General features: G+C 38.3%; 1 long non-coding RNA gene across 1 annotated transcript; it reads right to left on the reverse strand.

The window, feature by feature from the left end:
* Positions 1–375: 375 nt before the first annotated feature.
* On the reverse strand, positions 376–9,399 carry LOC125181082 (uncharacterized). Its single transcript, XR_007160111.2, has 3 exons — positions 6,174–9,399; positions 2,573–2,656; positions 376–1,817 (listed from the first exon to the last, which is right to left on the reverse strand). It is a non-coding gene; the product is annotated as an uncharacterized lncRNA (long non-coding RNA).
* Between the last annotated feature and the right edge of the window lie 5,936 nt (positions 9,400–15,335).

The raw sequence follows: 15,335 nt of genomic DNA on the forward strand, positions 1-15,335 counted from the left end.
ATCTACCATCACTGAAACCATCCAAAGTTCAGAAACTCTTTCAGAAACTCAGAAGTGCACTCCTGTGATAAGTGCCCCAAATTGTCAGTTGGCTTTCACTAACTGTTTCCTGTTTCTCCTGAGAGTTGATAAGGAACAAAAGGAGAGAAAGTGTAGGTAAGGCACTCGATATTTCAGAGGTAGAAGACCTTCCATTGAACAGAAAGGAAGTGATGCTGGGCCCGTGGGTATATGACAAATGAAGGAATAAAACTAAAGCCAAAATGTTTATTACTCTTGTCATTGGCAGGTTAGCAGATGAAGCGTGAATTTGTTTTCCTCATTAATAAATCTCATTGCACCATGTGCTGAGGAAGCATGTCAAAACCTAATGTACATCAGTTAAAGATTGTCTGCATCATACTCACTACAAACTGGCATAGATTTCCTGTAAGGATACAATACTCCAAATAATTGTCTTCACCAGCTGTACCTTGGAAGAGCAGTGTAGTTATGCCCAGCAAAATACAGGCAATGGTCAGTCATTTAAGATGAGAACAGAAAGGACAGAAGAGCAAAATGAAGAGTGTTGCTTATCACAGTGTCAACCTCTGCATAGGGAGGATAATGGTGAGTTTTCATTCTACGCGTTCTAAGAGCAGACAAGACAGGGACCTACAGCCAGCCCTATTCAGAATTTCAGCAGCTTCATAAAAACAGCTCAGCTCAATAAGTAATTTGTCTATTAGTTTCATATGCTAATTTTGTAAATGAATGGTAAAGGATCATATCCTGGAGAAGCATAACCCAGCTCCAAATGTTCATTCACTTCCCCAGCAAGTGGTTATGACCTAAGTGCAGGACCCAGCGTTTAGCCTTGCTGGATGCCATACAACTGGGTGCAACCCATCAGTCCAGCTTATCCATATCACTCTGCAGAGTCGTCATACCCTCAAGCATATCAACACTCCTACCCAACTTGGTGCCATCTGCAAATTCACTGAGGGTGCACTCAATCCTTTCATCAGTATAACTGACAGAGATATTAGACAAAACTGGCCCCAGTACTGAGCCTTGGGGAGCATCATTTGTGACTGGCCTCCAACCAGAATTAACTCCATTCACAAAGACACTTTGGGACTGGCTATCCAGACAGTTTTCTTTCCAGGAAGCAGTTCTGGGCTTTCTTAAGGTTTGTGCAGCAGATTTGTATCCAATCTTTGATGAATGGTATTAAAAAGATGCAAAACATTAAATCAAATTAAATTAAATTTAATTAAATTAAATTTAATTTAAAAAAAAAAAGATATTGTAACTAGGCCAGGTTAAACAGTGGTGATGACTTGCATACCACAGGGTAGGATTTCTCTGTCTATCGTTTGCTTATCAGCTAGCACCAGTATTATTCAACTGCATTCAGAAGATCTTTAAAGGTCAAAGGAGAGTAATAGAAATACAGCAAAAGACAACAAGCATCCACATGGAAGATTTCTGACAAAAACAGTCAGTCACAGCTGATGCTTTCACAACCTTTTTTTATTGCTCTAATATACACGCACAAGAAAAGAAGACTCACTTGGCACCACTGAAGCCAAGAGCAATGAGATTCAGGAGAGGCCCCCCATGTTTAGCATGCTGTTCTGTATCTGTGAAACGCTCAGAAACAATAGGGGTTTCCATTGACTTTGTAGAGAGCTTTGAAAGGTGCTTTCTTCTCCCTCTCCTTTTTCTTCCCTCTCCATTGACATGATATGCAAAAAGTTTCTTCAAAGCCTCGGTCGGCTGTCAAGCTTTTTCTTAGCTATTTGGCACTAGAGATACAGATGCAGCAGATAGTACTGCAAAAATATAAAGAAGATAAAGAAGTTGTGTTCAAATTTATAAAAAAGCAACCATAAAATAAACAAAATAAAATAAAATAAATTAAAATAAAATAAAATAAAATAAAATAAAATAAAATAAAATAAAATAAAATAAAATAAAATACCTTTATAATAGGAAAGAAGTGAAAAAGAAGGAATAAAGAATAACCTTTTTTCTGAATCTTGCTGTTTTGGATTCATTCTACCTATATCTCTCATTTCTGCTTTAGTAGGGCATACAAAGGTGTATCAAGAGGAGTGAATTGCTAAATTGCTGTCACATACCAGCTGATCATCTGCAATGTTAAAAGATGCCTTTTGCTATCTACCATTTAAACATGAATCTTTTAGAAGGCTTAAGTATACTATTTACCATAATAAATGTAAGAAGCAGTACGTGATAATGAGAAAATGAGATATTTGCTGGAACATTCCATAAGCAAATTTTAAAAACAAAGAACTGGGGTGCCAAGTAGCCAAAACCCAGCATTAATTTTTTACCTTTTTTGCAAATATGATCATACAATATTATGCAATACACATATAAAGACAATTTTAGTTACGGAAGTTATACAATCTGTACTATACATTGTATATTCTGTTTTATCTGTCCTCTTACATAATTTGTTATTATTCTATTGATCAAGTTAATAAAAGAGGTATCCAATACCATGACTGGGTTCTTTTGCATTTGGAGTTATGTGTATGAAATAATTCCTATTAGGAGGTACCTGCACACTTCTTCAAAATCATGGACAATGGAAGAGTTAACCAAGACTCCTGTCATAGAAGGCTTTTCTTCTAGTAGTGTTTGTCTGAAAAGGAACAGTCTTTGCTTTACATACAGTACTAACCACTTTTGTACTTGATTCTGTGTCTATGTGACAAGCAATTGCATATGCTTCCTGCATGTATATTTCACTGTAGCGCAGGAATTTGCCATATCACATCAACATTGTTTCACCTGTTATGTACTCACAGTATTGCATGATTAAACTGATGGTTAAATTGTCATTTAGTTTCTTTGTGGTGCATTTTTTAAGTTCTTGTAATTTCCCACTCATTTCTTGGATTCACTAATTACCCTAATAGCATTCATTCCCTCCCTAGTTGAGGACAGAGCTTATTTGTGAGAAATATACTCCGAGTTCAAACCTGGTTAGTTACTGCTACTGTATACCTGTAGAATCACACATGAGAATACATCAGTTATGATCCCCTTAAGTTTTTAGCTGCAAATCCAACGCTAAATAGCGAGGCTTTACCCTCAACACCTATTGCTAATATTCACCTCCAGCTAGACTTGAATGAGGGTGATGTATCCCAAGTGCTTTCTGTTGTGGGAGAAAATAGACATTCTCCCCTAAACCATGATCAAATGCTTGCAAAATACCGATGCAGTAATTAAGATACCTATTACTAAGCTTTGTAGGCAAGATTTTGCATTTAGCTCGTGCAAAATGCTGCTATACAAACTGTAGAACTTTTAGTTTAAAAATAGACTATACAGCTTAGATATAGTTTCTAAACATTAAACAAGAAAGCTAAGGTGCAAAGTAGAACCTCCATGACACAGGAAGGAGGAAAAGCTCCTATGTTTTCCAGAACCGATGTGATGCCACCCCCTCTTTCATCTGTCCTGACAGTCCATAACCATCTATATGTAAAAGGCTCCTGGATTATGCATACAGGCACAGGGCCTACAAATCCAATTGCCTGACAAACATCCTGCTCAGTGTCAGATTACTGCATAGAATACAAGAGGCATTACATCTTCATTCAAAGACATCGAAAAATGGTAAAAGAGTGGCCACCGTGGGAAGAAGATTTTCCATATCTCTCTCACTTCAATTCTGTAGGGTATACTTTCCCTTTGCCTGCAGCTGCCTGATGCCAGCACCCGGAATTACACACAGTCATGGGTGACAAAAGACAAGCCTACTTCATTTCTAGGTCTGGAAAGCTATTAAAATGTATTGGTGGGAAATAACAGGAGCAAATACCCTTAGATGTTTCCTACAACCCCTCGTCAGAATCACTTATTTCTGTAATTAAGGCAAAAGAATAAAAGCTGGAACCCTGTCCATTGATTTGTTAGACTGAATGACTGACTAAAATGAAAAAAGGTATTTAATGAACTACAAGCTAGACAGTGACAGTGAGGAATATTTTTTTTTAATGACATGCATTTCTTTTCCTACCTTTGGTAATGTTTCTTCCAAATTCAGAGCTTTGACTGTCATGGCTGGAGTTCAGTCCTGACAGATAACTTTGTTACTGCAACCCTCTCACTGTGAATTACTTCAGTTTAGGGGGTGGAAGTAATGTAGAAAGCTGTCTCTTCCCACTCAGACAGCTGCCTACATGGTGGCAAAATATTTCCTATACCAAAGGAACCAGAGCGCTCAATACACTGCTTGCAGCATTTCTTAATAGGAACGCCATCACCATGAGAGCCCCTGGAATCAATGCAGTCTTCTTGTGGTTAGGGAGATCGTGGTTATTGTTTCATATCTCAGGTGTCTTTCTCAGTCCCAAATAGCAGCTATATCACAACTCGTAGATATTGACCAAAGCAGGTAATTTTTCCTAGAGAGTACTGGGTGTGCTGTTGCTTCTCCCTGTTTCCAATCTATGAAACAGAAATTGCACATTTATTGTGCAATTTGTTGCAGACTAGCAACAAAACTTTAACTCAACAACCTTTGGCAATGAGCTCTACCATGGGACTTGACTTTGTCTGAAAAGCTAATCCAGGAGCTAGTGACTTTTTTTTTTTTTTTACTCTACTTCCTTAGACACAAATCAGATTAATGTGCATCTGTCATCTGTCTTTGAGGCAGGTCATCAGCCAAATTCATTTTCCAGAAAGTTTTATGATATCTAGACAGAACCATTCACAAAGCAAGCCATTGCACCAGGGACTCCTTCATTAACAGTAATTATGCAAACCAGTGTGCCACATAAAAGACTGAGATTATCAAGTGGGTAGCCTGCAATGCAGGAGAGAGTTTGTTAATTTCTGAAAACTGATTAGCATTCTGCTTCTGGCTTAGGAAGCATAGTAGATTTACCTAGTCATCCTTGCCTTAATTATTATTTTGCCTGTTTTCATAACTCAAATAATCAAATTAGGCCTGCTTTTTTTTTTTTCCTAGGAACAGATCTCCCTACCTTTTTGTAAATAATTCCAGCACATGCTATTACTCAGTTTCTCTTTTTTAATTACTCATGTCCAATTGAATTATTCAATACTATCCACTGTATGTAAGAACTAATCAAGCTAGATTTCTGAGACAGACAGGCACACTTGCCCTTTCTTTGTAATAGGTAGCAGTTTCATAAATACATAGATGTGGGAGCACAGTCTTCATTCTGCTGGGTTTACATGGCAAGGTATTGGTAGCAGGGGGCTGCAGGGGTGGCTTCTGTGAGCAGAGTCCAGCAGCTGCCCCATGTCAGAGCACAGCCAGCTCCAGCTGCTCCAAAAGGGACCCGCCTCTAGCCATCACTGCGCTAATAAGCAATGTTTTTTGCACATCTGTGAGAGCAGATTAAAGAAAGAGGTGGAAAAAATGCTGGGCAACAGCAGCTGGGAGAGGAGTAAGAGCCAGCCCTGCAGCCCCCAAGGGCAGTGCAGCAGGAGGGCAGGAGGTGCTCCAGGCACACAGCAGCAGTTCCCCTGCGGCCTGTGCAGAGGCCCCTGGTGGAGCAGGCTGTCCCCCTGCAGCCCATGGGTCCCACACGGAGCAGATCTCCACGCTGCAGCCCGTGGAGGAGCCCCCGGTGGAGCAGGTGGATGTGGCCTGGAGGAGGCTGCGGCCCATGGAGAGCCCCCGCAGGAGCAGGCCCCGGGCCGGAGCTGCAGCCCGTGGAGAGGAGCCCACGCAGGAGCAGGGGGTCTGGGGGGAGCTGCCGCCCGTGGGGGACCCGTGCTGGAGCAGTTTGCTCCTGGGGGATGGATGGACCCCGTGGTACGGAGCCATGTGGGAGCAGTTCTTGAAGAGCTGCTGCCTGTGGGCAGCCCCCGCAGGATCAGTTTGGGAAGAACAGTAGGCAGGGCTCTGTATTAACTGGCAATAACTGAAATCATCCCAAGTCAAGCTTTTTGCCCCTGATGGTAACATGAGTGATCTTTCTGTCCTTGTCTCAGTCCATGAATATTATATATATGTATCATCATATTTTCTCCTAATCTTGGTGAGGAGGGGAAGTGAGAGAGCGGCCTGGTAGGCACCTGGCAATTAGCCAAGGTTCACCCACCACATTCATTAATAACTGCCAAATACTTGAAAATCCATTTTGGTCCCCCTGCTCCTAGCACCCATATACCTTTACTAGTGGCTGTGTTTCTGGGCATTCTTGCACTACAGTCGGGTGTGGCACAACAGCAGCAGGTCAGCTCCTAAACCCACCAGTCAACAGCACGACCATGTGGCTGTACTGTTTTTGGACTAGGTAGTCAGTATCATCATGGGCAGCTGTGAACACTGCCACATGGTAAGACTAGGATTTCTCACTAAAAATGTCCAGAAAGCAGCTCAGTCTTAAAACACTGAAGTGTTTGGTACACCTACAGAAAGGTCTGCACGCTCTTTTTTCAAATTATGCCTTCGTAATTACACTTACCGTCAAGGGAATGGCTCATGGGTGATTAATGAGTGTACTCTCTGATACCTTAATAGAAATCAACTCCTTCCCTTTTAGCCTTTCATGTAATATAAAACTTAATATTTTATTTTTTAAAGGGTTATATTTACAAAATAAGATATAGGATTCTCAACTGGAACAAAAAAAGTATTTGCTTTGTGTTTCCATAGAAATTTTTCTTTCTTATTGGGAAAAGAAGGAACTACTAATATGAACATTTAAGAAAAATAATGCACACAGCTGAAAAAAAAGCAAGCACCATTTAATTCATCAAGGAATCACCTAAACCTAGAAGTAAATATAGCTGACACTGATCTTCTGTCTTTCTAAGTTTATGTGGGTGATACTCTTTTGAAAACACAGTTTAATCTTATGAAATATTACTTTATACCACTCCCAAAATACTATTTATTAATTTCCCACCTCTTCATGGAGCAAGACACGGAGAAAAGACATTTCAGTTTGATCCAATTTAATATTAAAAAAGTTGAAATTTACATATTCTCATTTTCTTTCAAGAAACAGAATTGGGGAAGACAGAGAGAATGAGTTGCGTGCAGGAAAGTTCACAGTGTTTTTTTTTTTTTCCAGCTGTTTATGAAGTTTGCTTCTACTGCTGGAAAACAGGAGCAAGACTGACAAAAAGGGTGCAAGCCTTGATATAAGTTACAATATTTATATATATATATATATATATATATACACATTTATATATACCAGTTGTTGAACTAGTATATATAGTTGAATATAAAGTTCAGCATTGTTTTTGTCTCCTTCAGGTAACATTACTTGACTGAAGTAATGAATCTACTCCTGATTTGCTGCAATCTGATTTTTATATTATAAATTGCACTGTTTTAGAAAATGGGTTCTGGGTTCAGAAGCCAACATTTACAATCTCTTCAAGAATACCAGGTTAGAGAAGTTACAATGAAGGTATGGTTTCTGAAGTCAACAGGAATTGTTAGCAAAGATTGCTTTTAAAAAATTATCAAAGAGGCAGCAAAATGAATGTAATTATAACTGCTTGCACAAGATTTCAGTTCTTTGCAACAATCAGTTCCATAAATCCTTCTCCTCCACCATGAACGGTTATGTTCAAGAATACACTTCAGCCAGGTGACCTTTTATTTTTTTACTACGTTAAACATTTTACTCATGTTCCTGTTTCGGGAGAAGGAGTGCTTGCTCAGCTGAATAAAATCTTTTTTTCTTCCTCCCAGGACATTAAGGACTTGAATTATCTATTTTAAAAACTAGATTCATTTTAATTCAATGTTCTAATCAAGGCCATGCATATAATGCCATATTCTTGACAAACCTAATTTGAAAGCCTGTGTTTCATTTTATGTGCTTTTATTGAATGTAGTTTCATTGTTCTAAAACACAGTGTCAACACAAAGACAAGAAAAGCCTTTTTCCCATCTGGTATAACAACACAGCACCATTGTTTGTGCAAATGTTTACAGATTAGGTGTTTACAGGCTATTAACACATCACTTCTAATTTCTTTTCTTCTAGATAATCCCAAACAAATGGATTTAAAAAAAAAAAAAAAAGCTTAATTTACATTCAGAAATAAGCAACACAAAAGTAGACAAAAGTGTATTTCAGCACCTGCTGCCTCTTCCTTCTCTTTAATGAATCTGGCTCAGCATTCAGAGTAGGTTTTTGATGTAGATATATATGGTAGTGGTTTACACCTGGGAATCTTTCACCTCCATCAGTTCTCCCTCCCCAAGACCCTACAAGATAACGCACATGCAGGTAGATAGATAGATAGACAGAGAGACAGATGGATAAACAAATGGTTGTAAATTACTTAGGAACTTAATTCCAATTGATTTTTCAGGGAGACAAATTATTGAGGAATATTTTCAAACAGCTATTAGAATTCAAAGTCATGCAAATGCTTCTGGAAAAGTTGACCAGGATTTCCATTAAAAGCACACTTTTAGTTAAGAATATAGTAGAAATAGTATGAATTATTAACATGTTTTACTTAGGCTCCTTGTACTCACATTTCCAAGTTTCAAATAATGATATCTAAATGAAAGGTGAAATGAGGAGACATTTTGTTGGAAGCACAGTGGAGGTGAAAAGCAGGTAATGATGCTGGTAACGCTTTCCACCATGACAAGACGGCTAGCTGTTTGCCAAAAGTATTGCTGCTTAAATGATCAGCACTGGTTTTATAATCATCATTAAGTTTATGTCAGTGTAATATTGTGGTGCATCTGATTTTGTATAGACATAGCCTTTTATCTATATCTTTATAAGAAAATCTCAGAAAAAAAATAATGAAAAACAAACCAAATGGTGATGGATGATGTCGTATTACTCCCTCAAGCAGCTGAATTCAATAAACAACTCATACAAGTAGTCTCACACACTCATGCTAATTCTCCCCTCCACAAAATAAAAAATAGAAATAATAATAATAAAAAATAGTATAATTCTCTCTCTCTCTCTCTCTCTCTCTCTCTCTCTCTCTCTCTCTCTCTCTCTCTCTTTCGCTCTCTCTCTGCAGGAAGCTGAGCATAACTGTCTCCATAGGGTCTCTCAGCTTGTCCAGATCATGATACTGTTTCGAAGTCCAGGGCTATACCCTGATAACTGTGTTCCCTCCTCTTTTGATATCGCCCCCAGACAGTCCGTCTGATTGCGTTAGCTGAACTCAAATACTGTAAAACCCCATCTGGAGACACTCAGCACCATGAAAATCTCATTCTAAGCATCTTAGTGCTGTACAGACCTCATGCTTTCAACCTTAGCAGAACTGTAATTATAGCACCCAGCATCAAGATTAAGATAAAAATGCAAATCCAGTAAGTAACAATAAAAACTGAGCATTGAAAAAATCCAGGGGCAAAAGTCATCACTGCTTCTTCACCATCAGTAGTCCCCCACCACCATCCAGTATACTAAATTTCCCCTATACCACCTGAAGCACTGAGCTTAGATAAGATATTCTTAAATCTCACTTTTATTTTCTGTATATTGAAGTGCTTTTCAGTTACATAAAAAATGCTGCACGTTTGTGGTGGTGTGGCTAATTGTCCCATCCTCTCTGCCTCAGAACTAACTATGGCCTTATTGTCTCTATTCTGTCTCTTAATTAAATAATTTAATTGTCTTGTCTTTTTTTTATTATTATTATTTTAACTACATCTACTTCAAATGTTTGGTAAATAAGTTTTACAATTCAACAGTTGTTGGCTTTTTTCTGTAGATAAAATTTATATAATATTCATAATGCAATACTTATTGCTCATGTGTAACCTAGCACTGTAATTAAATTATTTTCCCAAATTAACTTTGGTTATGTAGTAGCTAGAGTTCAAGTTCTAATTTAATGTTAGATTAGTGGAACATCTCCTCCAGGGATAGGCGTTAGAGAGCTAACAAAGCTCATTCACCGTACTTATAAATGCCATGAGGATTGGCACACTCCACTGGCTGCTGCAGGCAGTGGACCAGGCACATATTCCTTGTTCAAAGTTCCAGAAATTGAAAAGAGAGAAGAAAAAACATCCATGAGAGCAAGCAGCATGAAAACATGTCTTTCCTGTACAAATAAAACAGGAAAAAGCCACCTGCCATGGCTTTTTTGCACTAGGTTTGTGGTGAGCACCAAATAGTTTTCATAGCCAGTGAACTTGAAACAGTTCTCCTTTTCCTCATCCCCTCAGTGAAAATGGAGTAGGACTCAAAAGGTGGAAGGAGTTTCATAAGAGGAGACCAAGCTGAAAAAATACTTATGCATGGCTGGGAAGGAACCAAGACACAGGAGCCTGACAAACTCACAAAACAAAAGGCCACCATCAAGTCGTGTGCATGGTGTTTGCTGGAGTGAACGTAAGCCTGCCATTGAACACAGGTGGGAATTAGAAGAGAGACATTGATTCCTTATGAATCAATGGACATTTTCTGCTGGGATAATCACTAATAAAGATTTTTAAAGCTCCACAGTAATATAAGTTGCAAACTAATGGTCTGCAGGCATATTTCTGTCCACATTTTGAAAATACTGGCAGAATACTGCAGTAATGGGCTATCTGAACAATTCCATGAGGCACTTTTATATTGGGTTAAAATTGCAAGAAAATATTCTCACTTGAGCATATGAAATTGCCAGCCAAAATACCTGTCAGTTTCCAAACACTACACAGATAACTGCTTTTAACATTCAAAACACAAATGCTTGTACTTCTTTTTTTTTCTTTTTTTTTCTTTTTTCTTTTTTCTTTTTTCTTTTTTCTTTTTTCTTTTTTCTTTTTTCTTTTTTCTTTTTTCTTTTTTCTTTTTTCTTTTTTCTTTTTTCTTTTTTTTTCTTTTTTTTTTTTCAAAGGCTGAAAACAAAAGTTGAACTTTTTAAGCCACACAGTTGACAAAGTCCAATAAGGTACTAATGCCTTAACAGAATGTAATTGAGACAGTCTATTCCCCAGTGCTTAAAGCACAAATCACAAATCTGAGTCTCACTGAAATGTATACAGAATGAGGTTCCAGGGCAAAAAGGGAGAGACACACCCTGCTTCGCTTTTAAACAGTCAGAAGCATTTCCAGAAACCTGTTCTGCCAAAGTTTCATATACTCTGAAACATTTCTGTGTTACTTACTAAGTGTGGAAAGCTGGCTCTCTCTAAACTTGTATCCTATGTCATGCAATTTCTATGCTCCAGCATCACCACATTATATCTCATTACAGGACTCACAATATATGATGTTATTAAGACAACTTCTGTGCTTTTCTTTCAGGGTGATAAATTTCAAGGCTTTACTTCTTCATACTTCTGTTTACTCTTGTGATGAGGTGGATATTTTATCAGCATTGTGCAGTGCTGAAAGGCTCCCAGGGTATGAGAATTAATTTGGCTGCTGTACTAAAGACGTAAATTACACAGGAAGTAGTGAACTTTTAAAACAACTATTGAACATCCAGGATCTGCACTGTTAATGATTTTCCAACCCACTCCTGTTCATTCTCAACAATAATAAATAATAATTTTTAAAGGAAGTATTTTAGTTGTGTGACTGTACTGAATCTTCACATAGTGCCAGATGATTTTTGCAGGTGGCCAAGTGCATTGTCTCCATAATGCTATTCATCCCTCCAGGAAGGAGATGCTCAGTTCTTTATTGAATCATGAATGTAAATTCATATGAATACATATTTGCACATGGATCTAGTTTTGCAATCTGTGGCAATGTTTCCTTTCAGCTCTGCAAAAGCAGAAATCTTACAAAAGGATTCAAACTGCCCTTCAATTACATGAAAGTGCAAACTTGCCTTCTGACTTGTGCTCCTAGGTGCATGGAAAACTTCTGTCAGCTATCAGTTGAGCAGTAGTGCAAAATTCCCTCTGAAAATACAAACCTGACAGCTACAACAAGCCAGCCAGGCCCTGAAGGATTATTAAGAATGCTAGTGGATATGGGAAAATAGAGACAAATGCAGGTTTCTAAAGTTTAGGTCCAGAAGGCATCTATGAGATCTTCCATGTCAGATCTCTTGTGTAATATGGAAAATGAAGCCTCGTCCATTAGATCAGATTTCAGTTGTGCTCCTACATTTTAAGGCACAGAAGTATTAAAGACAGCACCTAGGTGAGTTCCAGGTTTAGAAACACTTCAGGATCAGTAGGCAAGTTGGTCTGATAGTCACCCTCAGCTATGAGATCTGTACCTAACATTCAGAGTAGTGGAAAAATGAAAGTACAGGTGCTGACATTCCTGGAAAGAAGATAAGGTTGCACAAGTTCATCCATTATGTTTGTTACCAACTACAGGAAGAAAGTGTACCTTTGCAGAATATCTCGTGCTTATCACCTCAATAATTTGGCGCAGAAAACCTGGTATCAGCATTGTTTGTTTTTTAGTAGGTGGCTGCCTAATTTTCTGTTTCAACGCCTACAAAAAAATGTTGACACTACAGACATAACATGTTAAAGTGATAAGCAAAGTTTTGCTGAAAGGCCCAGCTGCATTGGCAACTTGCTTTTCAGGTTGTCTTTTGAACTGCACAAAGATAGCTCAAGCTGCTCAGAAACCATGCAAAGGGATACTGTATAATAAAACTCACTTTTATCCCCTGCTCAGACTTCTGGTACTATTACTGAGATAAACCCAAGCACATGGCCTCCTATGGCTATTGCAAAGTGATGAAATGCTGACAGCTAAAAGCAGAGGACATTACAACTGTTTTGCCCATCAAAGCCAAAGAAGTGTTATTGTGCAATTTATTGCCTCACATACACCATGCTCGACGCAAAGAACGATCCTGTTTGTATAAAGCTACCATTACCTGTTTGAAAAGGAGCCAGTCTTCAAAGAAAGTGAAAAAATAATCAACCACAAGAAGTGTGCACTTATTTTCTCTCCCTGATATCTATTACTTCATTTTACACCACTTCTAGCAGACAGAAAATGCTGAAATAATGGCAAGCTGGGACACTTTATTACCTAGAGCATCGTAATAACACATGTAGAGTGGCAAACCTCAATTCCAATTTCTCACATACATTTAGTTTCATTCCTTGGTGCTGCTTGTACAGCAGGAATTTACTTTGCATTTAAAATGGGCAATTCATTGCTTAAGCTGCTTCACATACTTTGAGATCTCTGAGCTCGTTGTCCGTGACACTCTGACAGCATCAGTAAGATGCATCTTATTTTCCCCATGTTTATAGCGCTGATTGGGAGTTTGAATTTAAATGCAGCTTTCTTGTGTTTTCCACTGTAGGTGTCAAGTTCTTTACTTTCAATTTTTTTTTATTATTATTATTACTATTCTACAGTCATACTGCCTCAGCTATTACAGAGTTTGCTGCTAGAAAAATGCTTTCATCCCAGGGACATGACATTTCAGAAGTTCCACAGTTTTATATTTACACCTGTAAAAGGAGTTACTAACATCTTCTTCCAATTTGTGTGGTTTTAAACTTCTTGTTTGGGCTTTTTAATTATCATATCTGCTCTCAGTGCCTGATATAGCCAGCTAGAAAAATGGGTATATACATCTAAAGGGATAACAAATAGTTACCAACAAAATATGATATTGTCCAGCCTAACTCATTCAATGCACTACTGCCTGTATTGCACTTGTGTGGAATCCCTTGCAGTGAGAATATAGTGCTAAAATGTAGGGTTGACTGAAGTTGTGCATTACCTGCCATTTGTGGGACATACTGCACCTGAGGAAAAACATTACCTCCCCAAGAGGACAAATGCATCCACAAAACCTGATAAACTCATGCTTGTTGCATAATCGCAATCACCTTTAATCCCTGTGACCTTTTGCACAAATGATCAAATCAAATACACTGTGTGTATTTTTTTTTTTTCAATTTTGTTTTGTAGGCATGGGGAACTAATTTTAATTTCTGACGGGAGGAGGAAGTAGTATGATAGTCTTGTGATACAACGAAATGATGAAAAAGCTAAGCTGAAAACATTCCAGTGCCACTTTTGATGGTCTTGCCTCCTCTACAGCCATTTGTCAACAGCATTCTTAAGGTCCTGTCAACACAGCTGTCTTCTAAACTGAGAAATAGATGCTTATTAGCAACCCCAACCCATCACCAGCAAACTGGCCATTTTCTCACATTGCATCCCTACTAAATCTCTTAATTATGGTAAAATGAACTGACTATGAATGCTCAGAGCAACACAAAGAAACAGAGGCACACATAAACTGCCTGAAACCACACAACAAATTGCAAAATCAGAACCAGAAAATTTCTAACAAGCACACATTCCTCAGAATAGCCACTTTTCTATTGACCCCTGGAGATTCTCAGGTGGATCAAACAGACAGAAAATACAGTTAATAGAAAACCACAGGATCTACAAATGGCTGCTTAGGGTGCAACCATTGCCAAAGGTCATTTCACTACTCAGTACCCACAAAATAACCAACTTACAGCAAAAAAAATCATCCCTATGAAGTGAACCACCACAAAGCCTGCCTATTACTCAGTCCAGACCAAGAGTAAGGCTAACTGGGATTTAAAATATGTAGCCTTCTATAAATTAAGATACTAATCATACTTATGCATGTGCCCCAAAAGATGAAAATACAATTAGAATCTGAATGCTTTATTTCTACATCAGGTTCCTGACTGAAGAGTGACAGTAGCACAGCCTCTAGTAAATTAAAGTTACGGAAGATAACACCACTTCTCTGTTACTCACCGTGCTTTTAGTTCTTCTGCCTTTCATGCCAGATAATGTAGTCAATTCGCACTTGAAAGAGTTAATGATTTTACCACAGAATAGAATAGTTATGTGGCTTACAATTAAATCCATTAACATGCATAATGAAAGAGAGTACAAAGTTCCACGACCTTCCTGAACCCACAAAGCAAAAAGGGTTAGAAGGAAGATAATTATTGGGTGTTACCTAAGTCTGTATATAAATGATACCAGCTTTCTGCCTTTGCCAATCTATCCAGCTGCTCTCCGTATTTGGTGTTTCCACAACCATCGCAGCTCACCAGATAGATTTGTCAATACTTGTTATATCAGACTTGTTACATGGCACCTCAACAACTTTGTCCTTTCATTCAGTCTTGTTGGAAATGTGTTTCCTTCTTCAGATGTCACAGGTTCAGTTCATGAGCATCCAAGACCAAGTGAAAAATTGTAGTGACATTGGGAACTAGAGAGGAGAGCATCTTAGAAAGGCAAAGTTTTTCAGACATGCAGCGTAGCAATTGCTGCTGCAAACTAGCCTTTGTGGTCTTACTCTTTTCACACAGAGAAAGGTGATGACATCCTAATGAGACCTGACAGAGTCCAAAAAGAAAAGTAACTCCCTGTATGACTTCACAATACATTGCA

This window comes from Anser cygnoides, chromosome Z, assembly GCF_040182565.1.
Source record: "Anser cygnoides isolate HZ-2024a breed goose chromosome Z, Taihu_goose_T2T_genome, whole genome shotgun sequence".
NCBI lineage: Eukaryota > Metazoa > Chordata > Aves > Anseriformes > Anatidae > Anser > Anser cygnoides.